Source organism: Lithobates pipiens, unplaced genomic scaffold, assembly GCF_037356315.1.
Source record: "Lithobates pipiens isolate NorthernLeopardFrog02 unplaced genomic scaffold, aLitPip1_a1.2 Scaffold_18, whole genome shotgun sequence".
Classification (NCBI taxonomy): Eukaryota; Metazoa; Chordata; class Amphibia; order Anura; family Ranidae; genus Lithobates; species Lithobates pipiens.
Genome location: NW_027507758.1, coordinates 208,382,405 through 208,396,576, shown reverse-complemented (window position 1 = coordinate 208,396,576; position 14,172 = coordinate 208,382,405). Strand labels below are relative to the sequence as shown.

General features: G+C 51.5%; 1 non-coding gene and 12 pseudogenes across 1 annotated transcript; 3 read left to right on the top strand and 10 right to left on the bottom strand.

Annotated features, from left to right (window-relative positions):
• Window positions 1–6,587: 6,587 nt before the first annotated feature.
• Window positions 6,588–6,706, top strand: LOC143990891 (5S ribosomal RNA; annotated as a pseudogene).
• Window positions 6,707–7,327: 621 nt separating this feature from the next.
• Window positions 7,328–7,445, bottom strand: LOC143990918 (5S ribosomal RNA; annotated as a pseudogene).
• A 306-nt stretch (window positions 7,446–7,751) lies between these two features.
• LOC143990811 (5S ribosomal RNA) lies at window positions 7,752–7,870 on the bottom strand (annotated as a pseudogene).
• Window positions 7,871–8,160: 290 nt separating this feature from the next.
• Window positions 8,161–8,279, bottom strand: LOC143990977 (5S ribosomal RNA). The gene has a single exon (XR_013277456.1). It is a non-coding gene; the product is annotated as a 5S ribosomal RNA (ribosomal RNA).
• Window positions 8,280–8,389: 110 nt separating this feature from the next.
• LOC143990761 (5S ribosomal RNA) lies at window positions 8,390–8,508 on the bottom strand (annotated as a pseudogene).
• A 108-nt stretch (window positions 8,509–8,616) lies between these two features.
• On the bottom strand, window positions 8,617–8,735 carry LOC143990749 (5S ribosomal RNA; annotated as a pseudogene).
• A 108-nt stretch (window positions 8,736–8,843) lies between these two features.
• On the bottom strand, window positions 8,844–8,952 carry LOC143990848 (5S ribosomal RNA; annotated as a pseudogene).
• Window positions 8,953–9,061: 109 nt separating this feature from the next.
• On the bottom strand, window positions 9,062–9,180 carry LOC143990830 (5S ribosomal RNA; annotated as a pseudogene).
• A 246-nt stretch (window positions 9,181–9,426) lies between these two features.
• On the top strand, window positions 9,427–9,571 carry LOC143990928 (5S ribosomal RNA; annotated as a pseudogene).
• A 106-nt stretch (window positions 9,572–9,677) lies between these two features.
• On the top strand, window positions 9,678–9,795 carry LOC143990893 (5S ribosomal RNA; annotated as a pseudogene).
• Window positions 9,796–10,854: 1,059 nt separating this feature from the next.
• On the bottom strand, window positions 10,855–10,973 carry LOC143990484 (5S ribosomal RNA; annotated as a pseudogene).
• Window positions 10,974–11,047: 74 nt separating this feature from the next.
• LOC143990759 (5S ribosomal RNA) lies at window positions 11,048–11,166 on the bottom strand (annotated as a pseudogene).
• A 334-nt stretch (window positions 11,167–11,500) lies between these two features.
• LOC143990969 (5S ribosomal RNA) lies at window positions 11,501–11,619 on the bottom strand (annotated as a pseudogene).
• Between the last annotated feature and the right edge of the window lie 2,553 nt (window positions 11,620–14,172).

The window sequence follows — 14,172 nt, the reverse complement described above, 5'->3', positions numbered from 1 at the left end:
TCAGAACCTGTGTAATTCATGTGTTCAGGTTTAAAGGGATGAGGTGGCAACTCTACTATGGAGCCTGTTCACGTATCTCCGGTGGCTGGAGGGGTGGCAGGGGTCCTGTGCGTCTTTGGCTCCATTTCAGGGCAGAATTCAGATAAAAATTTGGCCTCACTGGACCTAGAGTTGCCACCTCATCCCTTTAAACCCAAACACATATGAATTACACAGGTTCTGAAACCAATTTAATGCAGATAAGGCACCAAGTGAGTTTAATTACTACCTGAATCAGCCACAGAACCCGTGAAATTCACATGTGTTTGGTTTTAAAGGGATGAGAGGGCAACTCTAACTGGACCCCTGCTGCGAGTCACATCTGTCTACCAAGCCTTAAGCCTCGTCCACATGATCGGATTGTTGGCCAACAAAACGTCAGACTTTTGTCCGAAAGGCGTGTGCCGTGAACTTGTCCTGCATACAAGATTGTACACAATTGTCGGCCAACAAACACGAACACAGTGATGTACTACGTGGAATTTCAGCTCTTGAGCGCCACCCTTTGGGCACCTTCTGCTAATGTCGTGTTTGGTGAGCATTGATTCCGCTCATGCACACAATCGCGTCTTATCCTGTTGGACATCATATGTCGCCCAGTCAGGATAATGAAATCACTTCTCAGATGTAATTTTGTTATATGGCGGGTGGGAAGTGGTTAACCACATGCTGACCGCGCTATAGCCAAAATATTGGTCTTGTGTTTGTGGACTTAGGAAGGACACACTACACTATAATCCCACTATACTGACACAGTACACTATACTCACACCATACTGAAACCCTACACTGAAACTACACAATATTGACACACTATACTCACACTATACTAACACTTTCCACTGAGCCACAATAACACACTAACTCTCTAGTAGCAAACTGAGCCCTGCTCTATCTATCGCCACTCCAACAACACACTGCAAAAGATTCCTGTGGGAAGGAACCTTTTATAGTGTGGGGTGGGACTAAGATTACTGAGAAATCATTGAGCAAAGTCTTCATGACTTTGTGCAATCATGGCTCTGACAGTGTTCTGTGCACCGATTAGGTGAAGCTTTGCACCTGACCAGCGGTCAGTTGCATTGCTTCAGCCAATCAGGGCCCTACTATGCACTGTGCCTTGTAGGGTGCTTGGTGGGCGAACATCCCACAGAGAGCCCCTAGGGTTGCCACCTGTCCGGTTTTGACCCAGACAGTCCGGTTTTGACACATGTGCCCGGGTTTCTGCCTGCTGGAAACCTGGGCACACATTCCACTGACCTATGGCCGCCAGATCTCTGTCCCCGGCCGCAACATCTAGAGGGGCTGCGTGCATGATTCCGTGCCCGCTATCACTATGACACAGGTACACTGTGCTCTGAGCCAGCAGGAGCCCTGAGATTGGCCGAATGGGCCATGTGCGGGGCGGGCCGGGCAGCAGACATGGGGGTCTGTGAATGGCCCTGCGGAGCTGGTGCTGGTCAGGTGTGGAGGTGGAGGCGGGGGCGGGGCTGCACTGTGGATTTGATCATCGCGCCTGCATCCTCCCGGAGTCCTGCCTCACAATGTGTTTCCTGAGGTCTCATCTGCTCTGTCAGCTTCTCTGTGTGACCCCCATCTCCTCCTCTGTGTGCCCCCATCTCCTCTGTGTGACCCCCCCATCTCCTCTGTGTGAACCCCCTCCTTCTCTGTGTGACCACCCCCATCTCCTCTGTGTGACCCTCCTCCACCTCTGTGTGACCCCACATCTCCTCTGTGTGACCCTCCTCCTCCTCTGTGTGACCCCCCTTCTCCTCTGTGTGACCCCCCTTCTCCTCTGTGTGACCCCCCATCTCCTCTGTGTGACCCCCCATCTCCTCTGTGTGACCCCCATCTCCTCTGTGTGACCCCCCTCCTCCTCTGTGTGACCCCCCATCTCCTCTGTGTGACCCCCTCCTCTGTGTGACCCCCCTCCTCCTCTGTGTGACCCCCCATCTCCCCTGTGTGCCCCCCCATCTCCTCTGTGTGACCCCCCTCCTCCTCTGTGTGCCCCCATCTTCTCTGTGTGACCCCCTCCTTCTCTGTGTGACCCCCCCATCTCCTCTGTGTGACCCTCCATCACTGTGTGCCCCCATCTCCTCTGTGTGACCCCCCTACTCCTCTGCGTGACCCCCATCTCCTCTGTGTCACCCCCCATCTCATCTGTGTCACCCCCCTCCTCTGTGTGACCCCCCTCCTCCTCTTTGTGACCCCCCTCCTCCTCTGTGTGACCCCCCTCCTCCTCTGTGTGACCCCCACTCCTCCTCTGTGTGACCCCCACTCCTTCCTCTATGTGACCCCCCTTCCTCTGTGTGACCCTCCCTCCTCTGTGTCAGCTCCACTTCCTCGCTCTCGCTCACCCCCTCACGCTCACCCCCTCTCGCTCACCCCCATCCCTCTCTCTCGCTTACCACCCATCTCTCTCTCGCTCACCCCCTCTCTCTCTCGCTCACCCCCTCTCTCTCTCTCGCCCACCACACACTCTCTCTCCCCACCCCCCTCTCTCTCTCTCCCACCCCCTGTCTCTCTCTCTCTATTGCTCACCCCCTCTCTCGTCCACCCCCTCTCTCTCTCTCTCGCCCACCCCCTCTCTCTCTCGCCCACCCCCCTTCTCTCTCTCTCTCGCTCAACACCCTCTGTCTCTCTCTTGCTCAACACCCTCTCTCTCTCGTCAACACCCTCTCTCTCTCGCTCAACACCCTCTCTCTCTCGCTCAACACCCTCTATCTCTCTCTCTCTCGCTCAACACCCTCTCTCTCTCGCTCAGCACCCCCTCTCTCTCTCACCCCCCTCTCTCTCGCCCACCACACTCTCTCTCTCCCCACCCCCTCTCTCTCTCGCCCACCCCCCTCTCTCTCTCTTGCTCACCCCCTCTCTCTCGTCCACCCCCTCTCGCTCTCTCGCCCACCCCCTCTCTCTCTTGCCCACCCCCTCCACCTCTCTCTCTCGCTCAACACCCTCTGTCTCTCTCTTGCTCAACATCCTCTCTCTCTCTCTCTCAACACCCTCTCTCTCTCGCTCAACACCCTCTATCTCTCTCTCGCTCAACACCCTCTATCTCTCTCTCTCAACACCCTCTCTCTCTCTCTCAACACCCTCTCTCTCTCTCTTGCTCAACACCCTCTCTCTCGCTCAACACCCTCTCCCTCTCTAGCTCAACACCCTCTCTCTCTCTCGCTCAACACCCTCTCTCTCTCTCTCAACACCCTCTCTCTCTCTCTCGCTCAACACCCTCTCTCTCTCTCTCGCTCAACACCCCCTCTCTCTCTCTCAACACCCTCTCTCTCTCTCTCTCTCTCAACACCCTCTCTCTCTCTCTCGCTCAACACCCTCTCTCTCTCTCTCGCTCAACACCCTCTCTCTCTCTCTCTCTCAACACCCTCTCTCTCGCTCAACACCCTCTCTCTCGCTCAACACCCTCTCTCTCTCGCTCAACACCCCCCTCTCTTTCTCTCAACACCATCTCTCTCTCTCGCTCAACACCCTCTCTCTCTCTCCCTCTCGCTCAACACCCTCTCTCTCTCGCTCAACACCCTCTCTCTCCCTCTCGATCAACACCCTCTCTCTCTCTCCCTCTCGCTCAACACCCTCTCTCTCTCGCTCAACACCCTCTCTCTCTCGCTCAACACCCTCTCTCTCCCTCTCGATCAACACCCTCTCTCTCCCTCTCGATCAACACCCTCTCTCTCTCGCTCAACACCCTCTCTCTCTCTCTCGCTCAACACCCCCCCTCTCTCTCTCTCTCGCTCAACACCCTCTCTCTCCCTCTTGATCAACACCCTCTCTCTCTCTCTCTCACTCAACACCCCCTCTCTCTCTCTCTCACTCAACACCCTCTCTCTCGCTCAACACCCTCTCTCTCTCGCTCAACACCCTCTCTCTCTCTTGCTCAACACCCTCTCTCTCTCACTCAACACCCGCTCTCTCTCTCTCTCACTCAACATCCTCTCTCTCTCGCTCAACACCCTCTCTCTCGCTCAATACCCTCTCTTTCTCACCCCCCTCTCTCTTGCCCACCCCCTCTCTCTCTCTCGCCCACCACACTCTCTCTCTCCCCACCCCCCTCTCTCTCTCTCTCTCGCCCACCCCCTCTCTCTCTCGTTCACCCCCTCTCTCTCTCTCATCCACCCCCTCTCTCTCTCTAGCCCACCCCCTCTCTCTCTCACCCACCCCCTTCTCTCTCTCTCGCTCAACACCCTCTGTCTCTCTCTTGCTCAACACCCTCTCTCTCTCTCTCTCTCGCTCAACACCCTCTCTCTCTCTCTCTCTCGCTCAACACCCTCTCTCTCTCTCTCTCTCTCTCTCTCGCTCAACACCCTCTCTCTCTCTCTCTCTCTCGCTCAACACCCTCTCTCTCTCTCTCAACAACCTCTCTCTCTCTCGCTCAACACCCTCTCGCTCAACACCCTCTCTCCCTCTCGCGCGCAACACCCCCTCTCTCTCTCTCAATACCCTCTCTCTCTCGCTCAACACCCTCTCTCTCTCTCAACACCCTCTCTCTCTCTCAACACCCTTTCTCTCTCTCGCTCAACACCCTCTCTCTCTCCCTCTCGCTCAACACCCTCTCTCTCTCTCCCTCTCGCTCAACACCCTCTCTCTCTCTCTCTCAACACCCTCTCTCTCCCTCTCGATCAACACCCTCTCACTCTCTCGCTCAACACCCCCTCTCTCTCTCTCGCTCAACACCCTCTCTCTCTCGCTCAACACCCTCTCTCTCTCACTCAACACCCTCTCTCTCCCTCTCGATCAACACCCTCTCTCTCTCGCTCAACACTCTCTCTCGCTCAACACTCTCTCTCGCTCAACACCATCTCTCTCTCGCTCAACACCCTCTCTCTCTCTCGCTCAACACCCTCTCTCTCTCTCGCTCAACACCCTCTCTCTCTCTCGCTCAACACCCTCTCTCTCTCTCGCTCAACACCCTCTCTCTCTCTCGCTCAACACCCTCTCTCTCTCTCGCTCAACACCCTCTCTCTCTCGCTCAACACCCTCTCTCTCTCTCTCTCTCTCTCAACACCCTCTCTCTCGCTCAATACCCTCTCTCTCTCTCCCTCTCTCTGCCTCTTGTTCACCCCCTCTCTCGCACCCACCACTTTTTTTTCTAATCCCCCCTCTTGCACCCCCACCTTCTCATCCCCATCCTTTCACCCCCACCCCCTCTCTCTCATCCCCATCCCTCTCACCCCCACCATCTCACCCCCCACCATCTCACCCCACTCTCACGCCCTTTCACTAACCCCCCTCCCCTCTCTCACCCCCCCACCACCGCCTCTCTCTCACCTCGTCCTCTTACCTTCCCCTTTCTCGCCTCCCTCCCCCACCTTTTTCCCTCCTCGGGGGATGGGGGCCCCAAGAGTATAGCTGTATGGGGCCCCAATATTTGCTAACAACAGCCTAGTGAGTGAATGCACAATTTCACATGTGTCCTGAATCCTGTGTTTTGCCGGCACACTTCTCCCCAAGGCTCCCCACACAATGGAAGGAAGGAAAACAGCACTACAGTAGAGGAGCTCCACCCCCAAACTCCAGCTCCCACACTTCCTGGCTCGAAGCGGCTCTCGGTAAGGCAGTCCAATGGTGGTCTTTTGGGGCAGGGGACACTAATGGGTGGGTTCCTTGATCTAATTGAGGGGGGGTGACCAATATAAGGAAGGGGAGTCTGTGGGGAGGGAGGTGGACGATGTCACCAGGTCAGTGAACGATGTTGGTAGGGCAGAGGACGGTGTCGGTAGAGCAGAAGACGGTGTCAGTAGAGCAGAGGATGGTGTCGGTAGGGCAGTGGATGGTACCAGTAGTTTCAGTAAAATCCTATAGTGCATACCACAAAAAAATTTGCCATGCGCCGCTAAGGTGTTCGGGCTTGGCTTGAGGAAAAGGTGGCAACCCTAAGAGCCCCGCAAATTCAGGTGTTCGCTAAACAGGCGATGTTTGGGCCGAACTTTTGCTTGGCTCAAACTGTTCACCAAACTCTAGCTGCAAACAAGGGTCTGCTACCCTTTAAATTCCATTCTTGTGGACTAGTTTCCTAATCTTCTTCCAGTGATGGTCTCTAGAAGAAGATCCTTGGGTGAGGCCTAGTGTCATGTGGCATCACTACTGTGGAGAGGCTCCTCCTTCACAAACTTTTATGTACAAAGTTTTATTTTTTGCCAGCAGGATTATAACCTCCTGTTAGCAGAATGTACAGATAATTCGTTTAGTCTGAGGATGTATTTTCTTCTGTTTCTTGCAGTACCATCATGAAATGGGAATACAAGGTGCTGTAGGTTTCCATTTTTTGGGGGCGTTGACTTATTTTTTCCCTCGTTTCCCAAGGTGAATCTTGGTGTTTGTCAAGGGGGTTGAGGATGTCCAAAAAGATTGGCTACGGCCACATCACCTTGAAAGAGCCCCATCTTGTCTCACCTCGGGGGCTAAGCAGGGGCTGAGCCTGGTTAATACCAGGCCTCTGGGCTTCTTTTCTTTTTTTGCATTTACTTGTTTTTTTCCCTTGTTTCCCAAGGTGACTATCTTGGTGTTTGTCAAGATGGTTCAGGGCGTCCAAAGAAATTGCCTATGGCCACATCACCCTGAAAGCGACCAATCTCGTCTAATCTCGGAGGCTAAGCAGGGTCAGGCCTGGATGGTACCTGGATGGGAGACTGCCTGGGAATACCAGGTGGCATAGGCTTCTTTTTTTCATTTTTTTTTGGCGTTGACTTATTTTCCCTTGCTTACCAAGGTGACCATCTTGGCGTTTTTCAAGAGTGTTCAGGGTGCCCAAGGTGATTGCCTAAGGCCACATCTCCCTGAAAGCAACCGATCTCGTCTGATCTCGGAGGCTTTGCAGGGTCGGGCCTGGTTAAAACCTGGGTGGGAGACCCCCTGGGAATACCTAGTGGCGTAGGTTTCTTTTTTTTTTTTTTTGGCGTTGACTTGTTTTTTGTCCTTTGTTTTCCAAGGTGACCATCTTGGTGTTTGTCAAGAGGGTTGAGGGTGCCGAAAGAGATTTCTTACAGCCACATCACCCTGAAAGTGCTCGATCTTGTCTGATCTCTGAGGCTGAGCAGTGTCTGACCTGGTTAGTAACAAATGGGAGACCTCCTGCAGGCGGTCTCCCATCCAGGTACTAACCAGGCCCGACCCTGTTTAGCATTCCAGATCAGACGAGATCAAGCACACTCAGGTTAATGTGGCCGTAGGCAATCTTGCTGGCCACTCTAAACCCTCTTGACAAACGCCAAGATCATCACCTTGGCAAACAAGCAGAAAAACAAAACAGGTCTTTGACGCCAACAACATATTAAAAAAAAGCCTACGGCACCTGGTATTCCCAGGCGGTCTTACATCCAGGTACAAACCAAGCCCGACCCTGCTTAGCATCCAAGATCAGATAAGATTGGGCGCATTCAGGGTGATGTACAGTAGGCAATACTGCTGGCCACTCTTAAACCTCTTGACAAACGCCAAGATGGTCACCTTGGCAAACAAGCAGAAAAATAAAACAGGTCGTCGACGCCAACAACATATTAAAAAAAAGCCTTCGGCACATGGTGTTCCCAGGCAGCCTCCCATCCAGGTACTAACCAGGTCCGACCCTGCTTAGCATGCAAGATGTGGCCGTAGGTGATCTTGCTGTCCCCTCTCATCCCTCTTGACAAACGCCAAGATGGTCACCTCGGCAAGCAAGCAGAAAAATAAAACAGGTCATCGATGCCAACAACATATTAAAAAAAAGTCTTCGGCACCTGGAAATCCTAGACGGTCTCCCATCCAGGTACTAACCAGGCACGACACTGCTTAGCATCCGAGATCAGATGAGATTGGGCGCATTCAGGGTGATGTGGCCGTAGGCAAACTTTCTGGCCACTGTAAACCCTCTTGACAAACGCCAAGATGGTCACCTTGGTAAACAAGCAGAAAAATAAAACAGGTCGTTGATGCCAATAATATATAAAAAAAAAGCCTACGGCACATGGTATTCCCAAGCGGTCTCCCATCAAGGTACTAACCAGGACCGACCCTGCTTAGCATCCGAGATCAGGCATATTCCGGGTGATGGGGCTGTAGGCAATCTTGTTGGCCACTTTGGCAAACAAGCAGAAAAAAAAACAGGTCGTCGACGCCACCAACATATAAAAAAAAAGCCTACGGCACCTGGTACTCCCAGGCGGTGTCCCATCCAGGTACTAACCAGGCCCGACCCTGCTTAGCATCCGAGATCAGACGAGATCGGGCGCATTCAGGGTGATGTGGCCGTAGGGGATCTTGTTGGCCACTCTCAACCCTCTTGATAAACGCCAAGATGGTCACCTCGGTAAACAAGCAGAAAAATAAAACAGGTCGTTGACGCCAACAACATATTAAAAAAAAAAGCCTACGGCACCTGGTATTCCCAAGCAGTCTCCCATCAAGATACTAACCAGGCACAACCCTGCTTAGCATCTGAGATCAGACGAGATCAGGCATATTCCGGGTGATGGGGCTGTAGGCAATATCGCTGGCCACTCTCAACCCTCTTGACAAAGGCCAAGATGTTAACCCCGGCAAACAAGCAGAAAAAAAAACAGGTCGTCGACGCCACCAACATATTAAAAAAAAAGCCTATGGCACCTGGTATTCCCAGGCGGTATCCCATCCAGGTTCTAACCAGGCCCGACCCTGCTTAGCATCTGAGATCAGACGAGATCGGGTGCATTTAGGGTGATGTAGCCGTAAGCAATATTGTTGGCCACTCTCAACCCTCTTGACAAACGCCAAGATGGTCACCTCGGCAAACAAGCACAAAAATAAAACAGGTCGGCAACGTCAACAACATATTAAAAAAAAGCCTACGGCACCTGGTATTCCCAAGTGGTCTCCCATCCAGGTACTAACCAGGCACGACCCTGCTTAGCACCCGAGATCAGGCGCATTCAGGGTGATGTGGCCATAAGTGATCTTGCTGTCAACTCTCAACCCTCTTGACAAACGCCAAGATGGTCACCTCGGCAAACAAGCAGAAAAATAAAACAGGTCGTAGACACCAACAACATATTAAAAAAAAAGCTTACGGCACCTGGTTTTCCCGGGCGGTCTCCCATCCAGGTACTAACCAGGCCCGACTCTGCTTAGTATTCGAAATCAGACGAAATTGGGTGCATTCAGTGTGATGTGGCCATAGGCGATTTTTACCAAAAACATATTAAAAAAAGCCTACAGCACCTGGTATTCCCAGGTGGTCTCCCATTCAGGTACTAACTAGGCCCGACCCCGCTTAGCATCCGATGGGAGACAGCCGGGGTATACCAGGTGCCGTAGGCTTTTTTTCAATAAGTTGCTGGCGTCAAGGACCTGTTTTATTTTTCTGCTGGTTTGCTGAAGCGACCATCTTGGTGTTTGTCAAGGGGGTTTAGGGTGGCCAGCAAGAAGGCCTACGGCTACATCCCCCTGAATGCGCCTGATCTCATCTGATCTCGGATGCCAAGCAGGGTCAGGCCTGGTTAGTACCTGGATTGGAGACCCCCTAAGAATACCAGGATGGGAAACCGCTTGAGAATACCAGGTGCCGTAGGCTTTTTTTAATATGTTGTTGGCGTCGACGACCTGTTTTATTTTTCTGTTGTTTGCCGAGGTGACCATCTTGGCGTTTGTCAAGAGGGTTGAGAGTAGCCAGCAAGATGGCCTACGGTGACATCACCCTGAATTCGTCTGATCTCATCTGATCTCGGTTCTAAGCAGGGTCGCGCCTGGTTAGTACCTGGATGAGAGACCGACTGGGAATACCAGGTGCCGTAGGCTTTTTTTTAATATGGTACTAACTGGGCCCGACCCTGCCTAGCATCCGAGATCAGATGAGATCAGGAACATTCTGGGTGATGTGGCCGTAGGCGATCTTGTTGGCCTCTCTCAAAGCACTTGACAAATGCCAAGATGGTCACCTCGGCAAACAAGCAGAAAAATAAAACAGGTCGTTGATGCCAACAACATATTGAAGAAAAGCCTACGGCGCCTGATATTCCCAGGCGGTCTCCCATCCAGGTGTTAACCATGCCCGACCCTGCTTAGCATTCGAGATCAGACAAGCTTGGGCGCATTCAGGGTAATGTAGCTGTAGGTGATCTTGCTGGCCACTCTCAACCCTCTTGACAAACACCAAGATGGTCACCTCAGCAAACAAGCAGAAAAATAAAACAGGTCGTCGACGCCAACAACATATTAAAAAAAGCCTACGGCACCTGATATTCTCAGGCGGTTTCCCATCCAGGTACTAACCAGGTACTAACCAGGTCCGTCCCTGCTTAGCATCCGAGATCAGATGAGATCAGGCACATTCAGTGAGCTGTGGCTGTAGGCGATCTTGCTGCCCACTCTCAACCCTTTTGGCAAATGCCAAGATGGTCACCTCAGCAAACAATCAGAAAAATAAAACAGGTCGTCTACGCCAACAACATATTTAAAAAAGCTAACGGCACCAGGTATTCCCAGGCGGTCTCCCATCCAGGTATTAACCAGGCCCGACTCTGCTTAGTAGTCGAAATCAGACGAAATTGGGTGCATTCAGTGTGATGTGGCCATAGACAAGCAGAAAAATAAAACAGGTCGTCGACGCTAACAACATATTAAAAAATAGCCTACGGCACCTAGTATTCCCAGGCGGTCTCTCATACAGATACTAACCAGTCTCGACCCCACTTAGCATCCGAGAGCAGACAAGATCAAGCGCTTTCAGGGTGATGTGGCCATAGGTGATCTTGCTGGCCACACTCAACCCTCCTGACAAATACCAAGATGGTCACCATGGCAAACAAGCAAAAAAAAATAAAACAGGTCGTCGACGCCAACAACATAGTAAAAAGAAGCCTACGACACCTGGTATTCCCAGGCGGTTTCCCATCCATGTAATAACCAGGCCCGACCCTGCTTAGCATCCGAGATCAGATGAGATTGGGCGCATTCAGGGTGATGTGGCTGTAGGCGATCTTGTTGGCCTCTCTCAACTCACTTGACAAACGCCAAGATGGTCACCTCGGCAAACAAGTACAAAAATAAAAGCCTACGGAACCTGGTATTCCCAGGCGATCTCCCATCCAGGTATTAACCAGGCCCGACCCTGCTTAGCATCCGAGATCAGACGAGATTAAGCGCATTCAGGGTGATGTGGCCATAGGCGATCTAGCTGGCCACTCTCAACCCTCTTGACAAACGCCAAGATGGGCACCTCGGCAAACAAGCAAAAAAATAAAACAGGTCTTCGACGCCAACAACATATAACAAAAAGCCTATGGCACCTGCTATTCGCAGGAGGTCTCCCATCCAGGAACTATTCAGGCCCGGTACTGCTTAGCATCCGAGATCAGACAACCTTGGGCGCATTCAGGGTTATGTGGCTGTAGGCAATCTTTCTGGCCACTCTCAACCCTCTTGACAAACGCCAAGATGGTCACCTCGGCAAACAAACAGAAAAATAAACCAGGTCGTCGACGCCAACAACATATTAAAAAAAAGCCTATGGCACCTGGTATTCCCAAGTGGTCTCCCATCCAGGTACTAACCAGGCCCGACTCTGCTTAGCATCCGAGATCAGATGAGATCAGGCGCATTCAGGGTGATGTGGTTGTAGGCGACCTTGCTGGCCACTCTCAACCCTCTTGACAATTGCCAAGATGGTCACCTCAGCAAACAGGCAGAAAAATAAAACATCAGGTACTAACCAGGCACGAACCTGCTTAGCATCCGAGATCACACGAGAGCGGGCGCATTCAGGGTGATGTGCCCGATGGTGATCTTGCTGGCCACTCCCAACCCTCTTGACAAATACCCAGATGGACACCTGGGCAAACAAGCAGAAAAATAAAACAGGTCTTTGACATCAACAACATATTAAGAAAAAGCCAACAGCACCTGGTATTCCCGGCAGTCTCCCATCAAGGTATTAACCAGGCCCGAACCTGCTTAGCATCCAAGATCAGATGAGATCAGGCGCATTCAGAGTGATGTGGTCATTAGGGATGAGCTTCGTGTTCGAGTCGAACGTACGTTCGACTCGAACATTGGCTGTTCGGCCGTTCGCCGAATTCCGAACGTTTGGACCGTTTGCGTCAAAATTCGAGTGACGCGCGCGCGGACCACAATGCACTGCGGTGGCGCAGTGCATTGCTGCCCCATGATTGGCCAAGCATGCACTGTGACCCTGCATGCTTGGCCAATCGCAGCGCCGGCAGCGAGGAGAGCCATGATTGGCCACAGGCATCCTGCCTGTGGCCAATCATAGCTCAGGCTGTGTAGTGCACGCCCCACACTATATAAGGCCGCCTTTGAGGCGGCCTCGTGTAGTGTGTTACTTAGCATCTGAAGCAGTGGGTGTTCTGTGTACCTTCAACACAGTACACACCGATCGTTTTTGGCTGATTTCCTATCTTGCTGCTGTGTAGTGGTTGTTGTCTGTGCCCTGACTGCAGTATACACCACTATATTCACCTCACCTATATAGCTAATGATCTAGCTTTAACCACTTAACAACTGCCCATTGCCGATTAACGGCTTCAGGGCGGTTGTTTAACTCTGAGAGGCCGTTAATTAACGGCCTCCCAGAATTCTGCTCTCGCGTGCCCCGAGGTGCGCGCACTCGAGAGCATCCGTGACCGCCGGGTCCACAGGACCCGGCGCATCACGGATCACGGTAAACGGCCGCTCATAGCGGTCGTTTACCACGTGATTGCTCCGTCAAATGACGGAGTGATCACTTGGAAACAAACCGGCGTCATGTTATGACGCCGGTTCCTCCCTCCCCTCTCTGTACCGATCGGTACAGCGGAGGGGAAAGAGATCGGTGTCAGCAGCGATGTGGGCTGCATCTGCAGTGCCCACATCGCTGCTCACCGAATTTAACCCCTCAATTCCCTGCCAATACTCTGCAATACCAGTGCATACTCTGCAGTACCCTGCCATTACTCTGCAGTACCCCGCCATTACTCTGCAGTACCCCGCCATTACTCTGCAGTGCAGTACCCCGCCATTACTCTGCAGTACCCTGCCATTACTCTGCAGTGCAGTACCCCCCATTACTCTGCAGTACCCTGCCATTACTCTGCAGTACCCCCCATTACTCTGCAGTAACCCCCATTACTCTGCAGTACCCCCCAATACTCTGCAGTACCCGCCATTACTCTGCAGTACCCGCCATTACTCTGCAGTACCCCCAATACTCTGCAGTACCCTGCCATTACTCTGTAGTACCCCCCAATACTCTGCAGTACCCTGCTATTACTCTGTAGTACCCCGCCAATACCCCACCAATACTCTGTAATACCCTGCCATAAATTGCCATACCCAGCCATACTCAGAGATACCCAGCCATACTCGGTGATACCCTGAAATACCCAGCCATAGACGCCCCCCACCCCTCACCGCCCTCCGGTGCTTCTACCAACTCGCCAGTACGATCAAAGCCAGAATCTTTTTTTTATTTTTTATTTCAGGCTTCCCAGCCTAGAGGTGAGATGTGGGGTCATATTGACCCCCCAGATTTCACTGTAAAGAGGACCTGTCACCCCATATTCCTATTACAAGGGATGTTTACATTTCTTGTAATAGGAATAAAAGTGATCAAAAATATATTTTTGGGGAAAAAAATGTCAAACTAAAATAAATAAAGTAAAATGAACAATAAAAAAATAAAATAAAAATTAAAGCGCCCATGTCCCCATGTGCTCGCATGTGCCACACATGTGAGGTATCGCCGAGAATGTTAGAGCGAGAGCAATAATTCTAGTCCTAGACCTCCTCTGCAACTCAAAACATGTAACCAGTAAAAAAAAATTTAAAGCGTCGCCTATGGGGATTTTTTAAGTAGCGACGTTTGGCGCCATTCCACGGGCATGTGCAATTTTGAAGAGTGACATGTTTGATATCTATTTACTCAGCATAACTTCATCTTTCACTTTATGCAAACATTGGGCTAACTTTACTGTTTTTTTTGTTTGTTTTTTAAGCACAAAACTGTTTTTTCCCCCCAAAAAACGCGTTTGAAAAATTGCTGTGCAAATACCGTGTGAGATAAAAATTTGCAACGACCACCATTGTATTCTCCAGGGTCTTTGCTAAAAAAAAAAATATATATATATATATATATATATATATAATGTTTTGGGGTTCTCTGTAATTTTCTAGCAAATA